This window comes from Mesoplodon mirus (genome assembly GCF_964341445.2).
Source record: "Mesoplodon mirus genome assembly, chromosome: 8".
Lineage (NCBI taxonomy): Eukaryota > Metazoa > Chordata > Mammalia > Artiodactyla > Ziphiidae > Mesoplodon > Mesoplodon mirus.
The window spans coordinates 86,691,070-86,715,916 of NC_138984.1; the positions used below are offsets into that span (position 1 = coordinate 86,691,070).

General features: G+C 41.4%; 1 protein-coding gene across 2 annotated transcripts in view; it reads left to right on the top strand.

Annotated features, from left to right (window-relative positions):
* LOC309809153 (uncharacterized protein) overlaps window positions 1-24,847 on the top strand; it is a 123,497-nt gene that overhangs the window by 71,814 nt on the left and 26,836 nt on the right. Inside the window, exon 4 of one of the 2 annotated variants that reach the window (XR_014294820.1) lies at window positions 7,989-8,224. The exons of the other annotated variant lie outside the window; for it this stretch is intronic. The gene's annotated coding sequence lies outside the window, so the exon portion shown is untranslated. Of the gene's footprint in view, window positions 1-7,988; window positions 8,225-24,847 lie in introns of those variants that run through there. 2 annotated transcript variants of the gene reach the window in all.

The following is a 24,847-nucleotide window of genomic DNA, read 5'->3' on the forward strand; positions in this document are numbered from 1 at the left end:
ACTCTTCCAAAATATAGCAGAGGGAGGAACACTCCCAAACTCATTCTACGAGGCCACCATCACCCTGATACCAAAACCAGACAAAGATGCCACAAAAAAAGAAAACTACAGGCCAATATCACTGACGAACATAGATGCAAAAATCCTCAACAAAGTACTAGCAAACAGAATCCAACAGCACGTTAAAAGGATCATACACCATGATCAAGTGGGGTTTATCCCAGGAATGCAAGGATTCTTCAGTATACACAAACCAGTCAATGTGATAAACCATATTAGCAAATTGAAGGAGAAAAACCATATGATCATTTCAATAGATGCACAAAAAGCTTTTGACAAAATTCAACACCCATTTATGATAAAAACCCTGCAGAAAGTAGGCATAGAGGGAACTTACCTCAACATAATAAAGGCCATATATGACAAACCCACAGCCAACATCGTCCTCAATGGTGAAAAACTGAAACCATTTCCACTAAGATCAGGAACAAGACAAGGTTGCCCACTCTCACCACTATTATTCAACATAGTTTTGGAAGTTTTATCCACAGCAATTAGAGAAGAAAAAGAAATTAAAGGAATCCAAATTGGAAAAGAAGAAGTAAAGCTGTCACTGTTTGCAGATGACATGATACTATACATAGAGAATCCTGAAGATGCTACCAGAAAACTACTAGAGCTAATCAATGAATATGGCAAAGTAGCAGGATACAAAATTAATGCAGAGAAATCTCTTGCATTCCTATACACTAATGATGAAAAATCTGAAAGAGAAATTAAGGAAACACTCCCATTTACCATTGCAACAAAAAGAATAAAATACCTAGGAATATACCTCCTAAGGAGACAAAAGACCTGTATGCAAAAAACTATAAGACACTGATGAAAGAAATATCTTTAATTTCTTTAATCATCTTTAGATACAAATAGATGGAGAGATATACCATGTTCTTGGATTGGAAGAATCAACATTGTGAAAATGACTATACTACCCAAAGCAATCTACAGATTCAGTGCAATCCCTATGAAACTACCAATGGCATTTTTCACAGAACTAGAACAAAAAATTTCACAATTTATGTGGAAACACAAAAGACCCTGAACAGCCAAAGTAATCTTGAGAAAGAAAAATGGAGCTGAAGGAATCAGGCTCCCTGACTTCAGACTATACTACAAAGCTACAGTAATCAAGACAGTATGCTACTGGCACAACAACAGAAATATAGATCAACGGAACAGGCTAGAAAGCCCAGAGATAAACCCATGCACATATGGTCACCTTATCTTTGATAAAGGAGGCAAGAATATACAGTGGAGAAAAGACAGCCTCTTCAATAAGTGGTGGTGGGAAAACTGGACAGTTACATGTAAAAGGATGAAATTAGAACACTCCCTTACACCATACACAAAAATAAACTCAAAATGGATTAAAGACCTAAATGTAAGGCCAGACACTATAAAACTCTTAGAGGAAAACATAGGCAGAACACTCCATGATATAAATCACTGCAAGATCCTTTTTGACCCACCTCCTAGAGAAATGGAAATAAAAACAAAAATAAACAAATGGGACTTAATGAAACAATAGCTTTTGCACAGCAAAAGAAAAACATAAGCAAGATGAAAAGACAACCCTCAGAATGGGAGAAAATATTTGCAAATGAAGCAACTGACAAAGGATTAATCTCCAAAATATACAAGCAGCTCAATATGAAAAAAAACAAACAACCCAATCCAAAAATGGGCAGAAGACCTAAATAGACATTTCTCCAAAAAAGATATACAGATTACCAGCAAACACATGAAAGGATGCTCAACATCAGTAATCATTAGAGAAATGCAAATCAAAATTGCAATGAGGTATCACCTGACACCCATCAGAATGGCCATCATCAAAAAATCTACAAACAATAAGTGCTAGAGAGCATGTGGAGAATAAGGAACCCTCTTGCACTGTTGGTGGGAATGTAAATTGATACAGCCAGTATGGAGAACGGTATGGATGTTCCTCAAAAAAGTAAAAATAGAACTACCATACAACCCAGCAATCCCACTACTGGGCATATAACCTGAGAAAACCATAATTCAAAAAGAGTCATGCACCACAATGTTCATTGTAACACTATTTACAATAGCCAGGACATGAAAGCAACCTAAGTGTCCATCGACAGTGAATGGATAAAGAAGATGTGACACATATATACAATGGAATATTACTCAGCCATAAAAAGAAACGAAATTGAGTTATTTGTAGTGAGGTGGATGGACCTAGAGTCTGTCATACAGAGTGAAGTAAGGCAGAAAGAGAAAAACAACATATGCTAACACATATATGTGGAATCTAAAAAAAAAAAAGGTTGGTTCTGAAGAACCTAGGTGCAGGACAGGAATAAAGATGCAGACATAGAGAATGGAGTTGAGGACACAGGGAGGGGGAAGGGTAAGCTGGGATGGAGTGAGAGAGTGGCATGGATATATATACGCTACCAAATGTAAAATAGATAGCTAGGGGGAAGCAGCCGCATAGCACAGGGAGATCAGTTCGGTGCTTTGTGTCCACCTAGAGGGGTGGGATAGGGAGGGTGGGAGGGAGACGCAAGAGGGAGGACATATGGGGATATATGTATATGTATAGCTGATTCACTTTGTTATACAGAAGAAACTAACACACCATTGTAACCAGTTATACTCCAATAAAGATGTTAAAAAAAAAACTTGTGGTATGTGTGTGTGTATATATATATATATATATATATATATATATATATATATATATACATACACACATACATACAATGGAATACTACTCAGATATAAAAAAGAATGAAATAATGCCATTTGCAGCAATATGGATGGATCTAGAGATTATCATACTAAGTGAAATGAGTCAAAGACAAATACCATATGACATAGCTTATTTGTGGAATCTAAAATATGATACAAATGAACTTATTTACAAAACAGAAACAGACTCACAGACACAGAAAACAAACATGGTTACCAAAGAAGAAAGTGGGGGAGGGATAAATTAGTAGTTTGGGACTAGCAGATACAAAGATATAGATCGTATATATAAGATAAACAACAAGGTCCTAGTGTATAGTACAGTGAACTGTATTCAATATCTTGTAACAAACCATAATGGAAAGGAATATGAAAAATAATATATGTGTAACTGAATCACTTTGCTGTACACCAGAAACTAACACAACATTGTAAATCAAGTATACTTCAATAAAAAAAAATCTTGGGATGCTCCCTCTTGGAACCCAGCCACCATGTGTAAAGTCCAAGGCACATGAAGAGGCCCCATGTTTGGTTTGGGTTCTGGCTGCAGCCCCAGCTGAGCTCTTCCACAGTATCAGAGCAGAAAAGACAGAGCCTTGGATCCTTGATGAGGTAGTTAAATCACTGAATCTGATCCAACCCTGACTTCCAGTTACAGGAGCCAATAAATCAATTTTACTGTTTTTAACCAGTTTGAGTTTATTTTCTGTTTCGTACCATGAAATGGATTCTAAATGATACAGAGGAGTACTGGATACATAGTAGTTACAGCTCTCTCCTCTTAGCTCTGTGATCACGTGCAGTGTCTCTTGACTGGCTTCCGTATTTCTTTATTTCTTTATTTTTGGCTGTGTTGGGTCTTCGTTTCTGTGCGAGGGCTTTCTCTAGTTGCGGTGAGCGGGGGCCACTCTTCATTGTGGTGCGCGGGCCTCTCACTATCGTGGCCTCTCTTGTTGCGGAGCACAGGCTCCAGACGCGCAGGCTCAGTAGTTGTGGCTCACGGGCCTAGTTGCTCCGCGGCATGTGGGATCTTCCCAGACCAGGGCTCGAACCCGTGTCCCCTGCATTGGCAGGCAGATTCTCAACCACTGCGCCACCAGGGAAGCCCTGGCTTCCGTATTTCTGCATCTTTAAGAGATGCTTTATGTGGCTGGTCTTCCTAAAGTATCCCATACTTTTGCTTCAGATAAAAGCATAGTTCTCTCCTGGACCTTGTTCCATGCACACTGAGAAATTTCTCTACCGTCAATTAATTTTATATTTTAGAACCACTTCCTTTCTGTTTGCTCCATGCATTAAAGCCACTCCGCCCTTAATTTCACATATAACACTTGTCATAACAATCTCAAATGTGTACCTTTTTTCAATAATGCCACTTTCACTAAAGAACCTCTATATAGAGGAGGGTGTCCTGGTTGGAACATGCAAGTGTCGAATCCTAGGATAGGTTTTACTCAGTTTAATTCAATAAAGTAGCTCTTAATTAAAAATCAGTGTTGACAGAGTTTGGATAAAATGAATAGTTTCCCTTGGGTCTGATTACCTATGGTTAAACTGACTTTTGAGGTTTTGAACTTACAGCTCTGGAACAATCCCCCAATCTGTGAAACCCAGCTGAGATGGTGTCCAAAGACACCTTAGTCTTACTCAGGCTAAACTTCCTCCTTAACTTACTGGACTCCCTGTCTCCAGGGATTTTGAAGGAACTATCCTTCTGTTCTCAATTCTGTTCTCAATCATAACTCAAATTGTGTGGGGGGTCTGGGCCTTCTGAAATAAAACAAATCTCATGTCCAAAAAAGTTGGAATTACTAACCTAGAATAAATATTCCCTCAGGGCTCTGAGAAGTACTGCAGTAGTCATCCTTTTTAGTCATACCTGGAGGGATAGAAACCTTCATTTTCTCATTCTCACTGGCTTTGTGAAGGTAAGGGTAAGGATGTCAATGCCATGGTTAGGAAGCCCTAGTTTAGAGACATTAACCTCACAGATATGGATGCCAACCTCAGGCACACACATCCATTCCCATCCTCCTGCAGGAGTCCTGCTGTATTCTACCCTCATATTAAGAGAATCAGAATTACACCTTCTTTGGCATTTGACTCCTGGAAATACATTCCAGCCCAGTCTCAGAGCATTCAGGATCAGGAGACCTGAGTTCCAGGATATCTTTGAATTTATTAGACCTTTGACCTTGGGGAAGTCTTTAGAAGATATAGTTAGTATGCATGTAAAATAACTGCCACCTCAGGGCTATGAGGTGAGACTAACAAGGCTATGAAACAGCACTTTGGTTTTTTTTTTTTTTTTTTTTTGTGGTACGTGGGCCTCTCACTGTTGTGGCCTCTCCCGTTGCGGAGCACAGGCTCCGGACGCGCAGGCTCAGCGGCCATGGCTCACGGGCCCAGCCGCTCCGCGGCATGTGGGATCTTCCCGGACCGGGGCACGAACCCGTGTCCCCCGCATCGGCAGGTGGACTCTCAACCACTGCGCCACCAGGGAAGCCCCGAAACAGCACTTTGAAAACTGTGAAGCACTAGGTCTGTGCACCTTGCCCTCTTTGTTCTCTGTACTCTCTCACAGGTAAGCATTTCTGGTGGAATGCTTGAAATCATTAGAAGTGAATACCACTTACAACAAAAGCCAGGTTTGGAACATTGCAAATAAATCCTTCTGTAAATCATAGGCCCAGATGGCTTTGGAAGGGAAAAGGACAGAAGGGTAAATGGTGACATATGGAAGAAAGGAGCAAAAGGAGAAGCCCCAGTGGATGCTTTGCAGCTTGTCTGCACATCATGTTGGAGAGTCGGCAATTATTCAGTTAATTTGATGGTTGTAGACAGACATAAGATAATTATGGGCGAAACATTAGCTTTGGGACGTGATTTGCCCAGATTGACTGTCTAAAATGACCTAATTATTGAGCTTACCAGCAAATGTTCACTTCACTTGAGGCTATAGAGAGTTATAGTTAGTTTTATATCATTTGGAGCAATGCTTAGAAATATATATTTCTGGTTTAGTGCTAGAAGAGTTTTTTTTTTTAACATCTTTATTGGAGTATAATTGCTTTACAATGGTGTGTTAGTTGCTGCTGTATAACAAAGTGAGTCAGCTATACGTATACATACATCCCCATATCCCCCACTCTTGTGTCTCCCTCCCACCCTCGCTATCCCACCCCTCTAGGTGGTCACAGAGCACTGAGCTGATCTCCCTGTGCTGTGCGGCTGCTTCCCACTAGCTATCTGTTTTACATTTGGTAGTGTATATATGTCCATGCCACTCTCTCACTTCGTCCCAGCTTACCCTTCCCCCTCCCTGTGTCCTCAAGTCCATTCTCTACGCCTGCGTCTTTATTCCTCTCTTGTCCGTAGGTTCGTCAGAACCTTTTTTTTTTTTTTAGATTCCATATATATGTGTTAGCATACGGTATTTGTTTTTCTCTTTCTGCCTTACTTCACTCTGTATGACAGACTCTAGGTCCATCCACCTCACTACAAATAACTCTATTTTGTTTCTTTTTATGGCTGAGTAATATTCCATTGTATATATGTGCCACATCTTCTTTATCCATTCATCTGTCGATGGACACCTAGGTTGCTTCCATGTCCTAGCTATTGTAAATAGAGCTGCAGTGAACATTGTGGTACATGACTCTTTTTTTTTTATTCATACAGAAAGTCACAAAAATTATAATCATCTTCATCAGTCCACTCAGTCCCATGTAATTAATTTTTTTTCATCTTGATCTTTTGTTAGCACTTTTATGAATTCATCAGTTTTCCATTAGAGTTCTGAAAATGCTTATTCATTCAGTTCCACAATATAGTCAGTTACCAGAAACCTGTACTTGTCAGAGTCTTTTCCATGAATTCCTTGAAGATGAAACCCTTTTATAGGAACATTTTTGCAGAAGCATCAGAGTACACCCAGAACTGTCTGTAAATGACAAAAGACTTAAAAATGACCATGGTTAAAGATTTGATGAAAGTTCATAATAATGCAATTGACAATGAAATTTAGTTATTTCTGAGATACACATTTTAAAATAATAACTAGAATTATGACTTATAACATTATACCAGAACATATAAGATTTTTAGGAATTTCATGTAATGTCTGAAACATTTATATTAACATACTTCCATACAAATAACCCAAAGAAAGTTTAGTATTAGTTTTTCTTTTTTGAATTTTATTTTATTTATTTTTTTATACAGCAGGTTCTTATTTGTCATCAGTTTTATACACATCAGTGTATACATGTCAATCCCAATCGCCCAATTCATCACACCACCATCCCCACCCTCCTGCGGCTTTTCCCCCTTTGTGTCCATACATTTGTTCTCTACATCTGTATCTCAACTTCTGCCCTGCAAACCGGTTCATCTGTACCATTTTTCTAGGTTCCACAGACACGCGTTAATATACGATATTTGTTTTTCTCTTTCTGACTTACTTCACTCTGTATGACAGTCTCTAGATCCATCCACGTCTCAACAAATGACTCAATTTCGTTCCTTTTTATGGCTGAGTAATATTCCATTGTATATATGTACCACAACTTCTTTATCCATTCATCTGTTGATGGGCATTTAGTTTGCTTCCATGACCTGGCTATTGTAAACAGTGCTGTAATGAACATTGTGGTACGTGATTCTTTTTGAATTATGGTTTTCTCAGGGTATAGGCCCAGTAGTGGGATTGCTGGGTCATATGGTAGGTCTATTTTTAGTTTTTTAAGGAACCTCCATACTGTTCTCCATAGTGGCTGCATCAATTTACATTCCCACCAGCAGTGCAAGAGGGTTCCCTTTTCTCCACACCCTCTCCAGCATTTATTGTTTGTAGATTTTTTGATGATGGCCATTCTGACGTGTTTGAGGTGATATCTCATTGCAGTTTCGATTTGCATTTCTCTAATGAGTAGTGATGTTGAGCATCCTTTCATGTGTTTGTTGGCAATCTGTATATCTTCTTTGGAGAAATGTCTATTTAGGTCTTCTGCCCATTTTTGGATTGGGTTGTTTGTTTATTTGATATTGAGCTGCATGAGCTGCTTGTAAATTTTGGAGACTAATCCTTTGTCAGTTGCTTCATTGGCAAATATTTTCTCCCATTCTGAGAGTTGTCTTTTGGTCTTGTTTATGTTTTCCTTTGCTGTACAAAAGCTTTTTTTTTTTTTTTTTTTTTGCAGTATGCAGGTCTCTCACTGTTGTGGCCTCTCCTGTTGCGGAGCACATGCTCCGGATGCGCAGGCTCAGCGGCCATGGCTCATGGGCCCAGCTTCTCTGCGGCATGTGGGATCTTCCCGGACCGGGGCACGAACCCATGTCCCCTGCATCGGCAGGCGGACTCTCAACCACTGCGCCACCAGGGAAGCCCTGTGCAAAAGCTTTTAAGTTTCATTAGGTCCTATTTGTTTATTTTTGGTTTTGTTTCCATTTCTCTAGGAGGTGGGTCAAAAAGGATCTTGCTGTGATTTATGTCATAGAGTGTTCTGCCTATGTTTTAGGGGAGATTTTTTTAAATAGTTTTCCTTAGGGAGTTATATTTAGGAAAAAACCTTACATCAAATTTCGAGACCCTCATTGTATTTCCATCTGAGATGTATATTTTTGATGTTGCCATGCATTTAGTTATGGGTTATTTAACACTACCACATATTTTAAACTCCCCCTTCCCCTTATTTCATTAATGATGAGAAGAAGATTACAGCCTACAATCATAGTCTTCATAGAAAGGTAAAAGGAAATTGGTTGGTTCTTCTGTTATTTATTCATCTTCTCCGACTTCCTCAATTTCACAAATTACCTTCTGGGTTGTGTGCCACCAGGGTGGTTAGCATTCTATTGATGTGGGAGTCCATTTCCTGCTCACTGGCTTTCTAACTAGAGTGCCACATTGCTTTTTAAAAATTAAACCCCTTAGAGCAGTCTAGCTAAGAGTTGGACTAATAGTACTCATGAGCCTGACTTACATTACACTTAGATTCACTGCAGCCACAGGGTCTGTGATGTTAAAATGGTGGCCTATTATCCTAAGGGCCAGAGAAAGCACGTGGAAGGCGGTGACGGAAAGTAACTCTGCAGTGTATTGTTCTCAAGGCAAAAGGGTTTCAAATCTAACAGCCCAACAAAAGAGTGAAAAGAAAGTGCTTTTTGTCACCCTGGAGAATTCTTTGCCAAAACTCCCCTCTTCTTGGAAAGGATGAAGAGCTTTTACAAGGTTGGAAAAAAAGAGCAAGGAAATATGGCTCCATTCCCATGTCGGGCCTGCTATTTCTTGGTGGGTACAGAAGGGCACTTGCGCAGGTCCACTCAGTTATAGGAAAGAAGCGTTTACCAGCAAAAGGGTGGCATGTTTGGCAAAGGCATATAACCTTCCTTTCCCCCCAAACATAAAATGACAGTTTGGTAGAGGGGAATTTGTTCATTTTGACAGGACAATAGCAGCGGTGTTCTAATTTCCATTGTCCTCTTGCTTGAAATTACCCTCCCTTAATAATAAAAGCCTTCCCAATACAATGAGTACTGAATAAAATAGGTGTTAGAAAGACTGTAGATTTCAGATTGTGGGGAGATCTGGGATTTAAATTCAGGTTCAGGTCATTAGAAAAATGACCAGTAATCTGTGATATGTTTCACTGGAATTGGTCTGTTTTTTGTTTTTGTGTGTGTTTTTCTAGCACAGAGGTTCTCAGACCTCACCTACATCAGAATCACTTGAAGGGCTTGTTAAAACACAAGTTGCTGAGCCCCACCCTCCGTGGGTTCTGTTTTAGTAGGGCTGGGCGAGGCCTGAAATTCTGCATTTCTAACCAGTTCTCAGGTGATGCTGCTGCTGGTTTGGGAACCGCACTTTGAGAACCACCAGTAGATCAGGGCTGGTGAAATGTCGAAAATAGTGACCTGACTTGTCTCAAATCTGATACAAAGCAAAAAGTTGAGTTTCTGGCCAACTGCTTTCTAGCTGGACTTAACAAGAAGTCTGGTATGCAGATGTAAAACCGATAGCTAGTGGGAAGCAGCCGCATAGCACGGGGAAATCAGCTTGCTGCTTTGTGACCACCTAGAGGGGTGGGATAGGGAGGGTGGGAGGGAGGGAGACACAAGAGGGAAGGGATATGGGGAATATATGTATATGTATGGCTGATTCACTTTGTTATAAAGCAGTAACTAACACACCATTGTGAAGCATTTATACTCCAATAAAGATGTTAAAAAAAAAAAAGTCTGGTATGGGTTGGTCAAGCTGATGGACTCAGTTCACATCTGGGTTTTAAGTGTTAAAGGACCATGTCAGAGGAATGATACTTTTATACACCCCAGGGAAGAAATATGAAGGAAAAATGTACAAGGGTTTTGAGAATGGTAAAGATATAAATGGGCACAGAAGTTTCATTATAGGCCTTGTGCAATGGGATAATTTTTCTTCCCCTAATTTTCCCTTCATAATTCTGAATTATTTTAATCTACAAATCTACAAATAATTTATTTATAAGGAGGGTTGATTTGAGAATGTTATATTCTGTGGGGCTCCTAGGATAAGCCTTGGGGTCCTTTGTTCTTAAATGCCTGTCCTATAACAGAAAACCACTCTTGGCACCAGGGCTCAAGAATTTTGGGACTTTTACCTCTGTCTAAACATAACACAGGCAGGCAGGGACTATGCCACAATCCAGCCTTACACAAATGGAAACCATAGTAGTGTCAAATGACTAAAACAGTTTATTAGTGAGGTTTCTGCCCTTTACTCAATCCATGGATTAGGGGAGCACAGTGCCTCACAAGCAGTGGAGCACTCTTCCGGAGGGACTTTCGGCAAGAACGAGTTTTATAGTATATTAGAAGAGGCAACACAGAAACAGCACATGATTGGCTAGGAGGTTGGGAACTTTCTTATAAGGCTAGCAGCTCCTATTTTCTAGGGTAAGTTGAGCTAGCTAAAGCTGAGTTGGAGGATTGGTGTTAGACAAGGTACCTTGACAGGTGTTTCCCCTAAGTGCAGGCTGACTTTGGTTTATATTTGTGATGTGGGCTGTGGGGGGTGGCCTCCGTCCTGTGGGTCCCTGTATAGGAATTAACTTCATCAGTAGTGTTGTAGGATGATGGGGTGGAAGGGGACTTCGAGGTCATCTGTCTCCATCTCCGTCTGATCAGCAGACTTAGCCGGGGTGTTTGAAGGAGCTGACTCTGCAGCAGACTGCACAAGCTCACATGGCCACTGGGGGTGGGTCTGGGCGAGGGACATCTTCAGGATAAAGGGCCGGCACGTCCTGCTGTCTTGCTTGTGCTGGCGCCACGCTTGCTGTGTGGTCATGCCTCTGTGACCTGGTGTGCGAAGGCAGGAGATAGATTCAGGCTCTGAGAAGAGGAGGACATCATGGGATCTGGCAGCTAAAGCTTGACACCACCATCCCTCGGGTTTCATAGAGTCTGTAGTTTCACTGGGAGGCCAGCCGACTTGCTCTCCGCTGTTGAGTGTGGGCGAGGAAGTCGGAGGAAAGAACCGGGTGATGAGAAAGTAGGAAGACAAAGAGAGACCGTGAGGAGGAAGAGGCGAGTGAGACACCACAGCCCCAATTTAAAATACACAGCTTCAAGGGCTCTGCCATATGCAGCGGACCGGGGACTTTACACCTGCTGTCCCTTACTCCTTGCCGTGCGGTGCTGGCTCTGGGACCGCTGGCCCTCAGATGGAGCCCCTGCTCGGTGCCACAGGACAGCCAGCTCTAGGGCATGTTTCCCGGGCTGCATCTGGATGGTGTGTCCAGTGGAAGGCGTCCGTAGGACTGAAAGGTGAGAGGGTTGGAGAAGCCAGGGAGACCCGTCCCCCCACCCGCCACCGCCTCTGCCTCAGGAGGCTGCTCTGGCAGCAGCTGCAGACAAGCCCTCAGCGTCCCAGCTTCCTCAGCTGACCCTGGACTTCCATAACTTCATCTCCTCTCTTTGTCTTCCACCCCAGGGTAGTAGCAGCTTCCTCCCCATCTCAAGTCCTCCGTCGTCTGTGGAAATAATTCCCCGCATGGAGCCCTTTCTATTATAAATACTTAAAAGTAGTTTGTTTTATTGGTTAGATCCGGAGACAGGTTAGATTATTATTCCTAGTGAACAGAAGAGTAAACTGCGGCTTATATAGGTTAAATAGCTTGTCCAAGGTCATCACAACTAGCAAATGATGAAATTGGTATTCAGAATATAAGACTGCAGAGCTCACACTCTTAATACACTACTATGTGGCCTCTCAGAATGAGTTAGAAGTAATTAAGGCAAAGGAAGAAAAATCTTTTCATGTATGAAATGGTAATGATGTGGAAGCGTTGCTTTGACCTTAAGAAATTAGGTAATCTCTGTGGCAGAGTAAGTGTGTGTGCCCAGTGTTTCATAGTCCTAAATCTTGGTAAATTAATTCAACTCAGGCACTGGTGCTAGTCTTTTATTATTCCTCGTTTTCTCGGTTGATCACAAGGGGTTACTTATGTCCACTCATCTATTCCATCTATTCCATTTCAGTTTGTGAAAATGTGGCCCGAGCCTCGCTTTGAAACTCAGGTTGCTATAGAAACCTTTGACTGGAGGTGGATGGATCACGAAGGTTTATTAATGAGAATTTCCTCCTTCTACCTCTGGGCTCAGTTTGTGTGAAAATCCAAGAAAGGCTCATTAGTTTTTATATTAGGGTTCTCCAGAGAAACATACCCAATAGGATGGATACAGATAGAGAAAGATTTATTTTAAGGAATTGGCCCACATGATGATGGAGGCTGACATGTCAGCAAGCTGGAGACCCAGGAGAGAGATGGTGTAGTTCCCAGTCCAAACGCTGTCTGGCTTGAGACCTAGAAAGAGTGGATGTTTCTGTTTGAGTCCAAAGGCAGGGAAAAAAAGGATGTCCCAGCGGAAGGCAGTCAGGCAGTTCTTCCTTACTAGTGGGAGGGTCAGCCTTTTTGTTCTATTCAGGCCGTCAACCGATTGGATGAAGCCCACCCATGTTAGGAAGAGCAACCTGTTTTAATCAGTCTCCTGATTGGAATGTTGATCTCATCCCAAAACACCCTCACAGACACAGCCAGAATAATGTTTGGCCAAATGTCTGGGCACCCTGTGGCCCAGTCTGGTTGCACATAAAATTAACTATCACAGTTCTCATTACTGGAGGCTAACTTTTCATCCTGTTTGGTGATCAAAGCTGATGGCTGTCTCTCCGGTCAGCCCTACAGGATGCTGATTTCAGGCATCAGAGGAGAATGTATCCTTGAATTGATTGCTGCTAGAAACCTGTCTTGAATTGATGGCTACCAGAGAGTCACCTGATATTTGAAAGATACTGTGCTCCCTGGAGCATCAGTATCACTTAGGGAAGTTTCAGAGATGCCGATTCTTGGACCTCACCTCAGACCTACTGAATTAGAAACTCTGAAGGTAGGGCCCAGCAATCAGTGTTTTAACAAGCCCTTCCAGGTGATTCTGATGCATGCTCAAATTTGAAAACCAGTGGTCTAGGCTACAACAGTGTTTCTCAAAGTGAGAGCCATGGAGCTTCTATTGGTCAGCAAATGTATTATTACGGATGTTGACTGAAAAAAATGCACAATGTTAAGAGTTGTGAGTTACATTTTATTCAGGGACCTTATGAGGACTATAGCCTGGGAAACAGCCTCTCAGTAGCTCTGAGGGGACTGCTTGGAAGCAGTAGGGGAGGAGCCAGTATGTATATGAATTTTTTTGGCTGGGAAATACATGTCAAGTATAAGATTACTACTAATCACAAAGAACAGATATCTCAAGTTAATGATTTTAGTACTTTTGTACGTATGGAAGACGCAACAAACTGGGGCTAGTGAAATTCTTCCTTAGATATGCATTGTAACTATCTAGAGGCTGTATATCTTAGAGCTTCGTGAGATTTTGCTAAGAGAATAAAAATGAAATGTTTTATTTTGAAAAAAAATCCAAAAAACACAATATAAATGTATTCTAAGTAGCCTAAATGATCTGTTTGTATACAAATACTGCCATACTATATCTTTGTCCATAATTTGTGTCTGTATTAGTTTTTGTGTTGGTATAGAGTAGAATTCCTTTGCCACAGGTTAATGAGATGCATTTGTGCTAAGTGAAGACTGGGTGAATTGTTTAGGAGTTTGAACCTAGAAAAGTGATAGAAAATTGAGGTGTCATGAGGTATGACACTACCTGCATGTCAGACTTGAGACCCTTGCAGTCAATACCTATTCAGGTGTGATTTAGTTGAAGCAAACAGTGTCATCTCCCATCTGATTTAGTGCTGGTAACTTGAATATTATTGGTTTTGTAGTTTTGTACCTGTTTAGTTTATAACCTTGTTTTGGCTTTATAGTTGTTTGTATATATAAGCCCAAGGACCTTAAACTGAAATTTATATTTATATATATCTAAGTAACATAATAATGAAAGTAATTTATATTAACTTTGGGGTCTGTACAAATTCATTACCTTTAAAAGGAATTTGTTTTCATATCAATAAGGATAGGCACACTTATGCAACAATATTAAAAAAATAAACTTAAAAAAATATTTACTTTTATTTATTTATTTGGTTACACCAGGTCTTAGTTGTGTCTGGCAGGCTCCTTAGTTGCGGCTTGTTGGCTCCTTAGTTGCAGCTCACTGGCTTCTTTAGTTGCGGCACGTGTGCTCCTTAGTTGTGGCTCACCGGCTCCTTAGTTGTGACATGTGAACTCTTAGTTGTGGCATGTATGTGGGATCTAGTTCCCTGACCAGGGATCAAACCCGGGCCCCCTTCATTGGGAGCACGGAGTCTTAACCACTGCGCCACCAGGGAAGTCCCTAAACTCAGTTATTAACTCAACAGAAGTTTAGGGAGTTTTGCTAATTGACCTCAACTAGACTCAGGGACCCAGGCTGACTGAGGTTTTGTTTTGACATTAGCATTCTTTTAAAAATTATTTTTTAAAATTGAGATATAATTCACACATTTAAAAGAATACAATCCTGTGGTTTTTAGTATATTCATATGGTTATGCAACCATCACTACTACCTAATTCCAAAACATTTTCATCACCCCCAAAAGAAACTCTGTACCCATTAGCAGTCACTTCCCATTTTCCCTACCCGTCAGCCCCTGGCAGCCACTAATCTGCTTTCTGTCTCTATGGATTTACCTAATTTGGACATTTCATATAAATGGAATCACACAGTATATGGCCTCTGCGTCTGGCTTCTTTTACTTAGCATAATGTTTTCATCCATATTGTAGCATTTATCAGAACTTCATTCCTTTTTATTGCTGAATAATATCCCACTGGATGGATAAACCACATTTTGTTTATCCATTCGTCAATTAATGGACATGGGTTATTTCCACCTTTTGGCTATTGTGAATAATACTGCTATGAACATTCATGTATAAGATTTGAGTGAACATATGTCTTTAATTTTCTTGGGTATATACCTAGGAGTGAAATTTCTGGGTCATAAGATAGGTAACGCTATTTTAACCTTTTGAGGAACTGCCAAACTATTTGCCACAGTGGCCGCACCACTTTGCATTCCTACCAACAGTGTACAATTGTTCCAATTTCTCCATATCCTCCTCAATACTTGTTATTGTCTATCTTTTTTATTATAGCCATCCTAGTAAGTATGAAGCAGTTTTGATTTGCGTTTCCCTGATGACTAATGATTTTGAGCATCTTTTCATGTGCTTATTGGCCATTTGTGTATCTCCTTTGGAGAAATGTGTCTTCAAATCCTCTCTTTTTGATTGGGTTATTTGTCTTTTTATTGTTGAGTTGTAAGAGTTCTTTATATATTCTGGATACTAGACCTTTATCAGATATATGATTTGCAAATATTTCTTCTCTTTCTGTGGGTTGTCTTATCACTTTCTTGATAGTATTCTTTTTTTTTAAATTTATTTATGTATTTATTTTTGGCCACATTGGGTCTTCGTTGCTGCCCGTGGGCTTTCTCTAGTTGTGGTAAGCGGGGGCTACTCTTTGTTGTGGTGCACAGGCTTCTCATTGTGGTGGCTTCTCTTGTTGCGGAGCATGGCCTCTAGGCATGCAGGCTCAGTAGTTGTGGCTTGTGGGCTCTAGAGTGCAGGCTCAGTAGTTGTGGCACACGGGTTTAGTTGCTCTGTGGCATGTGGGATCTTGCTGCACCAGGGCTCGAACCTGTGTCCCTGCATTGGCAGATGGATTCTTAACCACTGCACCACCAAGGAAGCCTCGATAGTATTCTTTGATGCACAGAAGTTTTTAATTTTTATGAATTCCAATTTATCTATTTTTTTCTTTGGTTGCTTGTGCTTTGGGTATCATATCTAAGAACCTGTTGTCGAGCACCCTAATGACCACAACAGTATGCATGTTGTGACAAAATGTGCCCTGGCATTTAAAGCTTCCACTTGAGACTTCCATGTATTACTGATGCTCACATTTCATTGGCCACAGAATGTCACATGGTTTCACCTAGTTTAAGGGGGCAGAGCTATGCAATCTTACCATGTGTCTGAAAATGGGAAAACCAGAAATATTTGGTTAACAGCACTAATGACCACCACAGTTTAACTCACACTTGAGAAACACCAAACAACATATGTGGTATAAGTTAGAACCAAAAGCTCTGTCTTCACTGAACTACAACCAGGTCTTAGGTTCTCATATTTTTTCAAGGATCTATATGAGAACTGGTCACATGAAAAAGTTTTAACATCTTCAGCAAATTTGGGCCAAACTGTATTGTTTGTTATGTTATTTGGTGGCTTTTACATAGGGAAATGCATGGTGATTCTTTTTAGAATTTAGTAACAGGAAGACATCTATTTCTAGATAAAGTTAATGTGCTTCCTTTTTATTTTGGAGTGGGAAATGTGTTTCTGTCTTTACTTTTGTTGCTAGGAAGCTCAGAGCTGAAATTCATGACCATCTCATATCTTTCCCTTTCTTTTTCAAAGAGTAAGATTTTTTTCCTGAAATGTTTATTTTAGCTGTCTTGTATCATGTTTTTGTTTTTGTTTTTGTTATTTTTCCCCTGAGTACCTCATTTTTTGCCAGGCAGTTAGGAGATAAATTATAAATAAATTACAGATATTATTAGCTTTTTCAAATCCAGTTCTTAGGTCAATGTTATGCTTAATTTTCAAATTTTACAGATCATTCTATCATGTTCATGCATCATAATTACAATCATGAACTTTTTTTAAAATTAATTAATTTATTTTTTGGCTGTGTTGGGTCTTAGTTGCAGCACACGGGATATTTCTCCACGGCACAGGCTCTTAGTTGCAGTGCATGGGCTTCTTTCTAGCTGTGGCACGCGGACTTAGTTGTCCCACAGCATGTGGGATCTTAATTCCCCGACCAGGGATTGAACTGGCATCCCCTGCATTGCAAGACGGATTCTTAACCACTGGACCACCAGGGAAGTCCCTACAATTCTGAACTTAAGACATAAAACTGGTGCAACATGAGTAAGGGGTGGAGAAAATGGGTGGAGGCACCTTTACTCAAGAGTAGACACTTTGGTAATTGCACGATACTCACACTTTTGTGGGAGGGTAGTGTGGAAATCATATCACAAGCCTCAAAATTATGCATACTGTTAGATTCAAGATTGAACTTCTGGGTATTTATCCTAAGAAAATAATTTAGGAAATGGCCAAAGGTTAATAGTTATATAATATCTAATGCTTTTTAAGCTCATGGTTAGTGCCTTATATGTATTATCTCATTTAAGAGATAGGCATCACTATTACCCCATTTAACAGATGGGGAATCTGAGGCCCAGAGAGTTTAAGTGACTTGCCTGAGGTCAACTCGCAGCTAGTGAGGGCAGTGTCTGGGACTCAGACCAAAGCAGTCCAACTCCAGAGTCCAGAATTTTAATTATTATTCCCAGTGCAGGTATGAGAGCAAAATCTGGAAACAGTAAAAATATTCAAAAATAGGAATTTGTTAAATGAATTAAGCCATACATTGGGATACCATGCTACCACTTAAAGTGTTGCAAAATGATTTATTGACATGAGAATCTATTCACTATATACTGCTGAGTGAAAAAAGCAGGAAATTTTAAAAGGCATGCTAGGTATGATATAAACGTGTGTGTGTTTGTGTGTATGGGTCTGTGTGTGTGAGGGGACTGACACTTTGAAAAGGGCCTGGAGCAGTGGTTCCCAGCTTTCCCGGAGTCTTAGAATCCCTGGAGGAAACTTTAAAAAATACTGATGCCGGACCAATAAAATCAGACCAGACCAATGAAATAAATCAGACTTCTCCAGACCAATGAATTCAGAATCTCTGGGGGTGTCCCAGGTTTCACTATTTTTAAAAAGCTTCCCAGGTTATTACAGTATGTTGCCAAGGTTGAGGACCACGGGTAGAGCGGGAAGTCCATCTAGGTATTGAGTGGTTGTCCCTGAATAGAATGGGAGTTGGCTCCTTTCTTTTTTTCTTTTCTGTGTACTTTTTTTTTTTCTGTAATGAGGATATTACTTGTAATTAGAAAAATTTTTAATCGAAATAAATATGATTCAGAGCCTAGGAAATGAAATGCTGTGTTCCTTTTGCTTTCCCTTACTTTTCTAAATCTTGTAACTTACTATTTTATTTTCTAGCATGTAAGTATATTTATAGCAAAGATATACAACGTGTATGTGTGTGTCTGTGTCTGTATGTCTCTGTCTGTGTGTTTGTGTGCCTTGAATGCTCCATGGTACCTGCCAGGGAAGGAAGGGGGACAGTTGAGTACAGTCCCTCAGGGAGCCAAACCATGGTGTACGCGCCTGGGGACCAAGCCGGGTACGACAGTCCCAGTTCTCCAACAGCCTGGGGTGGTGAAGTTCCACCCAGGAGCCACTCCTGCAGTTTCCTGCATGCCTGCTAGGGTGACCAGTCGTCCCAGTTTGCCCGGGACTCTTCTGCTTTTAACACTGAGTGTCTCGAGTATCGAGAAGCACCTCAGTCTTGGGCAAACAGGACAGTTGGTCACCCTGTCCTTGCTCTGATGGGCACTGTCATCCTTTGCTCTTGACTCTGTCTCTCTCTGAGCCTCAGCACTTACACCCCATCCAGGTGGCAACTCTTTGTAACTACCTAACCCAACACAGGGAGGCAGGGATGGAGCAAACTACATTGGTATTTGCTCCAGGGCTAAAGTACAAATAAAAAATGTATTTTTCTTTTTTCATCTGTCTTTTTTTTTGAAGGAGGATATCTCCAAGCCTAACAGTACCAGGATTTACTCTCTTGTATTTTGCTCTGGGCTGTCCTTAATGGCCTTGAACATGGTCAATTTCCTAATCTATAGGAGAGCTACGGTATTCTTGCTGAGTAGTACATTTTAAAAATATTCCTGAACCATAATACATTTCTCTAGGGTATGTTAAAGGCTTGCCAGCCAGCCCTTCATTGTGACTTACCTTAGGTAGGTTTTTGTAAAAAGCTGGCCTGGATTTTGCTTAGATAACCATAGAAATGGAATCAAAACAATCTATTTCTCCCTCTCTCTCTCTTTTCCTAAATTGCTGTTTGATCTCATCATTTTCTGCTAAATCTTGGCCCCTGTTTCAAATTGCACATCACGCTTTTTACATGGTTTGACTGATACAACAAACCTTGTTTGAAATGTACACAGTATGTCAAACCGTTTTGATTACTTATAATATTTGTAGTATAACAGCACTGCATATATATCACTCTTTCTCTTAAATTTGGTGCATCAAAAATTTTCCCATCATTTGCATATATGTCATCTTTACCCATCAGTTCCCACTGAATAATGGCTCACAGCTGACCCAAATCAGTTAAACTGAAGTGTTTTTGATGTATTAAAAAAATATTAAGAAGCAAAGCTCTATTCCCAAGCTGCGGTAAGATCTAGCTTGTCAGACAGAGCTGAAGATTTGAGGCCAAGGTTGTATTCGGGATGGTAAGGTTGTACGATCTCTTTACAAAAATGGAGACTGGACTCATTATTGACCAGAACTGGGTAAAACATTTACCCTCCTTCTGCTGTAGCTGCTCACTTAGGAAAATCTGATTTCATCAGGCAAAATTTCCCCAGACCCCTTACTCAATTCAGATAGCCTTGGTACATTACAAAATTATTCTTTTTACATGAGACTAAGTAGCTAGTTCTTCTCTAGCAATTGTAACTTTTCCTTCAAAGTGTGAATGGAATATAACCCCCCTGTTTATTGAGCTAGCATATTAGTAAGTATAGGGGCAATGACTTTTCTCTCTTTCTGTAAACACCTGGCTGGTTATAGACAGATAGGAAGAAAAATGGGTAAACAGAACTTTTTCCCATCCATCAGGTCATTGGCAGGGGCACTCCCTACCCCCTTCAACTGTGAAGACATACTTTCCTTCCAGAAAGGTTTGCGGGATAGAAGAGCTGGTATCCGGTGTCTCTCTTTTAGGAACCTTTGGACTTTGGCTACCTTGCACATCTTTCTCCTGTGCCCTTAAGAAACACTTCTGTTCTATTTCCATTTCTTTTTGGTTAAATGTTATGTTTTAACATTAATAACTCAGCAAATGTTGGCTCCCTTCCTTAGTCATGGATGCTTTTATTCCTTTTAATTTCTAACATTAGTATTTCCCAAAGCCTTCCTCCCCTAACCCCCATGGCAGGGATAGCTAAAATTAGGGGAAGCATTGGGCATTTTTTAAATATGTAAGGTATACTGCACTTTAAAAACTCTCACTGGCAGAGGACTTACAGTTACTGAGACTGAGACCACCTGACCTAACTCCCCTCTTCCTACCCACTTCAGCATCTCTGTGTTTTCACCCATCCTTTCTTCCTTCCTCATATCACAGAAGCAGAAGTGTCCATAGTTAATACTTTCCCATTGCATCTTATACGCCCCCACCCCCCCACCCCCACCCCCACCGCCCCCACCGACTTTTCTGAAACCTTGCAGGTTCCTTTTTCGATTGTATCATTCATCTGGTCTTCATTCTATTCTTTTCCACTGAGTCCTTCTCAGCTTCCAAACATACTTTAGCTTCCTCCTTCTAAAGAAGTAACCTGCTCTAGTTTCACTGCCCTTTCACTGCCCTACTCTCCTCCTCTTCACTGCTGAGCTTCTCCCTGCCTTATCTCAAAAATGCAAAGCTTCCGATCCTTCAGGACCCTGCTCAAATGCTTGACAACCTCCAGGTGGGAAGGACCTTACTCCCCTGCCCTCTGCTCCCCAAATTTCTCTCCTTCCAGAGGAAAGACCCTCATTCTCACGATAACCTTCCTCTGTCCCCTGGTCTCCATAACAGTGTGCTAAACCAGAGGGGTGAAACTTAAGATCAAGTTTTCCCTCAGTATAGCCACCATTGAGAACAGTAGTCAGCTTGGTCACTGCATTGGTTGACCTGTTAAATTTGAGCATCGTCCAAGGACAGACAGGAAGAGGGTGGTGAATAATTAAGTCAGAAATCACATTAAGAAAAGAAATACTTCCTCCTTTAGCTAGGAGCCTAGTCCTGTTTCGGGAAGGTACTGGGCTTCCATCGTTATGTGGCATAGCACAGTTTCTATCCATTTAATTTCTATCTTCACCTGGTTTGGGGGAATCTACCAGTATAAAAGAGGAGCCATATCAGTCTTTAATGGACCTTTTGCTACTCAAAGAAGGGCTCTGACATTCCATCAAATTTTAAGGCTCTTTCTGTTTTATTTAGTTTAGTGTTTCTCAGTGAGCGTCCTTTGGGTATTTCATCCAGGACAGTTATTCTTTGACTACTATATGATATTAAGCATCCTTGCTTCCCCCCATGTTCTGATGACACCAAGGGTTGGGGGGGACCACTGTCGACAATGGTTGAAAACACAGTATTTTTACATGCATATTGTGGCACGCAGAATTCTAAGATGACCCCCAGTGACCCACACACTTATCTCATCTCCTCTCCTTGAATGTGGGCAGAACCTGTGAATATGATGAGATACCATGGTTATGCTACGTGATATGACAAAAGGGAGATTAGCCTATTGGACTTGACCTAATCCAGTGGGCCCTTTAAAAGCAGAGAGTTTTCTCTGGCTGGTTCCAGAGGAGAAAGTCAGAGTTTCAAAGCAAAAGGATTCTACATGCCATTGCTGGCTTGAAGGTGGAGGCCATGTGGCAAGGGAGGGAGGTGGCCTTTAGGAGGGAAGAGCAGCCTGGCTGACAGTCATGGAGGAGATGGGAAGCTCAGTCCTATAACTGCAAGGAAAAGAATTCTTCCCACACTTGAATGAGCTTGGAAGAGGACCCTGAGCCCCAGATGAGAAGCTCAGCCCACCTTGATTTCAGCCCAGTGAGATCTGAACAGAGATCCCAGCCGCTCTGTGCCTGGACTTCTAACCTACAAAACTGTGAGACAATCAGCTTTCGGTAATTTGTTAACATAGCAATAGAAAACTAATACACATGTATTTGTCTTTAAAAAGTATATAGCTTTCCCCAACAAATTATAATGCTCTCAATTACAGGAATGGCACCTACTTCATCTTGGGTTTATCACCACGCCCAGTGATGCCTCATCATGGCAGAACTCAATTAATGTCTGTCTAGTGAATGAATGACATTTTAAGGTTCATCTTAAGGTGGGGGATAGGGAGAGAGAAGTCATCCTTCCTATAAAGTTGTCCCAATTTCAACAGAATAACATTGCTTTAGTACCTGCTGCATTCAAGGCACTAATCAAATACTGTGACATACTGATTTCTTTCAGTGGCTGAAGATATTCAGCCAAACTCGATTTTTTCCTGGACTTCCCTGAAGATTTTCTTCCTTGGCAAGAATTTAACAAGAAAGAGCCAGGTCTACATATGATTTTATTAGTTTTGTCCTGCTGACACTCTGTAGCATGTGTATAGTCTACTAGGCTGTTGGAAATGGCAAGGTAATAACTGATTTTTAAAAAATATTTATTTTTATATTATTTTATTTTTAGCTGCATCGGGTCTTAGTTGCAGCACGTGGGATCTTCGCTGAGGCGTGCGGGATCTTTCATTGCAGCGCGCAGGCCCTTCGTTGCAGTGCCTGAGCTTCTCTCTAGTTGTGGCATGCGGGTTTTCTCTCTCTAGTTGTGGCGTGCGGGCTCCAGAGCACAGGGGCTCTGTAGTTTGCAGCACACAGGCTCTTTAGTTGAGGCCCGCGAACTCAGTAGTTGTGGTGCGCAGGCTTAGTTACCCTGCAGCATGTGGGATCTTAGTTCCCTGACCAGGGATCGAACCCACATCCCCTGCATTGTAAGGCGGATTCGTTACCACTGGACCACCAGGGAAGTCCCAATAACTAATTTTATAGTTGTTTTTCCTGATTCTCAGTGTAGTCTCAGGTCTCTGTGGCAGGGGAGAAAGCCAGTGGTATCTGAGGCGATGGCTAAACATAAGCTGGTCCTTGGATATGATGTGGAGTGATGGTGAGGGTTTACTCTGGTGAGGTGTTGGGATCTAAGTTGCAGCCCTGGCCCTCACTGGGACGTGCTTCTGTCTCCCTACTTGGCCGAGGGGCTGAGGGGATGATGATAGTACTGTCTCATGGGATGGCTGGGGAATCAACCAAATAATGCATTTAAAATGCTCTGCATAACGCCTGGTGTTAGGCTGCTCTCAAATATTAGCTATTATTCTTACTACAAAATGTGAAAGATTTATTTCTGTAAATGTTTGCACTTTCTTTTCTGTAGTTTGTGTTGCAAAAATAAGAAATAATTTTCCAATATAAAATGGCATACTATTAATTTTGCTTTTTTGAATAAAACATCCTGCTGGACAGTATCATTAGGCTTCTCTTGAGGGGCAGGCTCCCCACCCCCGACAGGAATCACTGGTCCTAGACCCAGAGAAGAGTAACTGAAACTGCTCTAGGGTTAGCCAAGGTCACAGGTCACCCGGATCTTCCCCCAGGCCTGTAGCTCAGACACACTGAAACAGGCTGTTAGGAAACTGGAAGGGACTGCCTGTCCCAGGTGCGGGTAGCCTGGCAACGGGGGAGGGGATTGGGCTTGTCCAGAGGAAGCCGGGTTCAGGCTGTTGGTCCTAAGCTCTTGCCAAATCAGGTGCCGTCTTTTGTGGGTGTGTGGCCCGGATGACTTTGTGATAAGAGCCAGGCGCGAGAGGCCACACACAAAATAGAATTTCAGGACTACAGCAGGAACTTGGGGAGGCTGCTCTCCTGGTCGGCTGGGCCTTGGATTTCTCAGGGAGAACAGAACAGACTTTCTGTAGAAGGTGATGTGGAAACATTGACGTTTGTTTCGCTGGAGAGCAGGATAGAAGGGAGAGAATACCGTGCCAGTGAAACCCCCTTGCTGTTCTTTCGGGATCTTGTTTTGAAATGGCATCTAGATTTCAACAACATGCTTGTGCTTGAAAAATGAAAACACTGGACAGAGCTGGTGGCTACGAGTGTGAACTTGCTCTGGCATCTAGTGTAATTTGTTTTTGCTACGTAACTGCCATTCTTCGCTGCTGCTCCTCCAAGCAAATCTTTGTCAAAGAGGAGTTTCCGCTGGGGAGATCTTAGCTGCTTTGTTAAAAATGTGCTAGCGTGGGAGAGGGAAGGGGTTTCCCTGTCGCTAGCAGAGGAGAGTGTTACATGGACACTTACCCTGAACAGGAACTGAGGAGAAAGGAACTGTGTATTTGCACCCAAAGAGATCAATGTACTGTTGACTCATCTACCTTTCTTGGGGTATTTAGGGATCCAACTGCTTAGCTTAGGCCTTTCCTGGTTGGAAGATACTCTCATGAAGCTCCAAGGGAGGGCTCCAGGGGTGGGTGCACTAAGAATTCTCTGGGTCTTAATTCAGGGCCTAGCTGGCTTGGTTAGGTCCCAATCACCATCTGTGTGACAGCTTCTGACCTTTATTAGCATGCTTATTTTTTTGAAGAGAGTAGTGCTATATTGGGAGCACTGTGCGAAATACAGGTAAAATATAAGACCCTGGTTAAATTTGAATTTCAGATAAGCAACAAATAATTTTTTAGAATAAGTATGTGCAAATACTGCATGGGACATACACTGAAAAATACCTGAGCTAGAGTGAAGTAGCA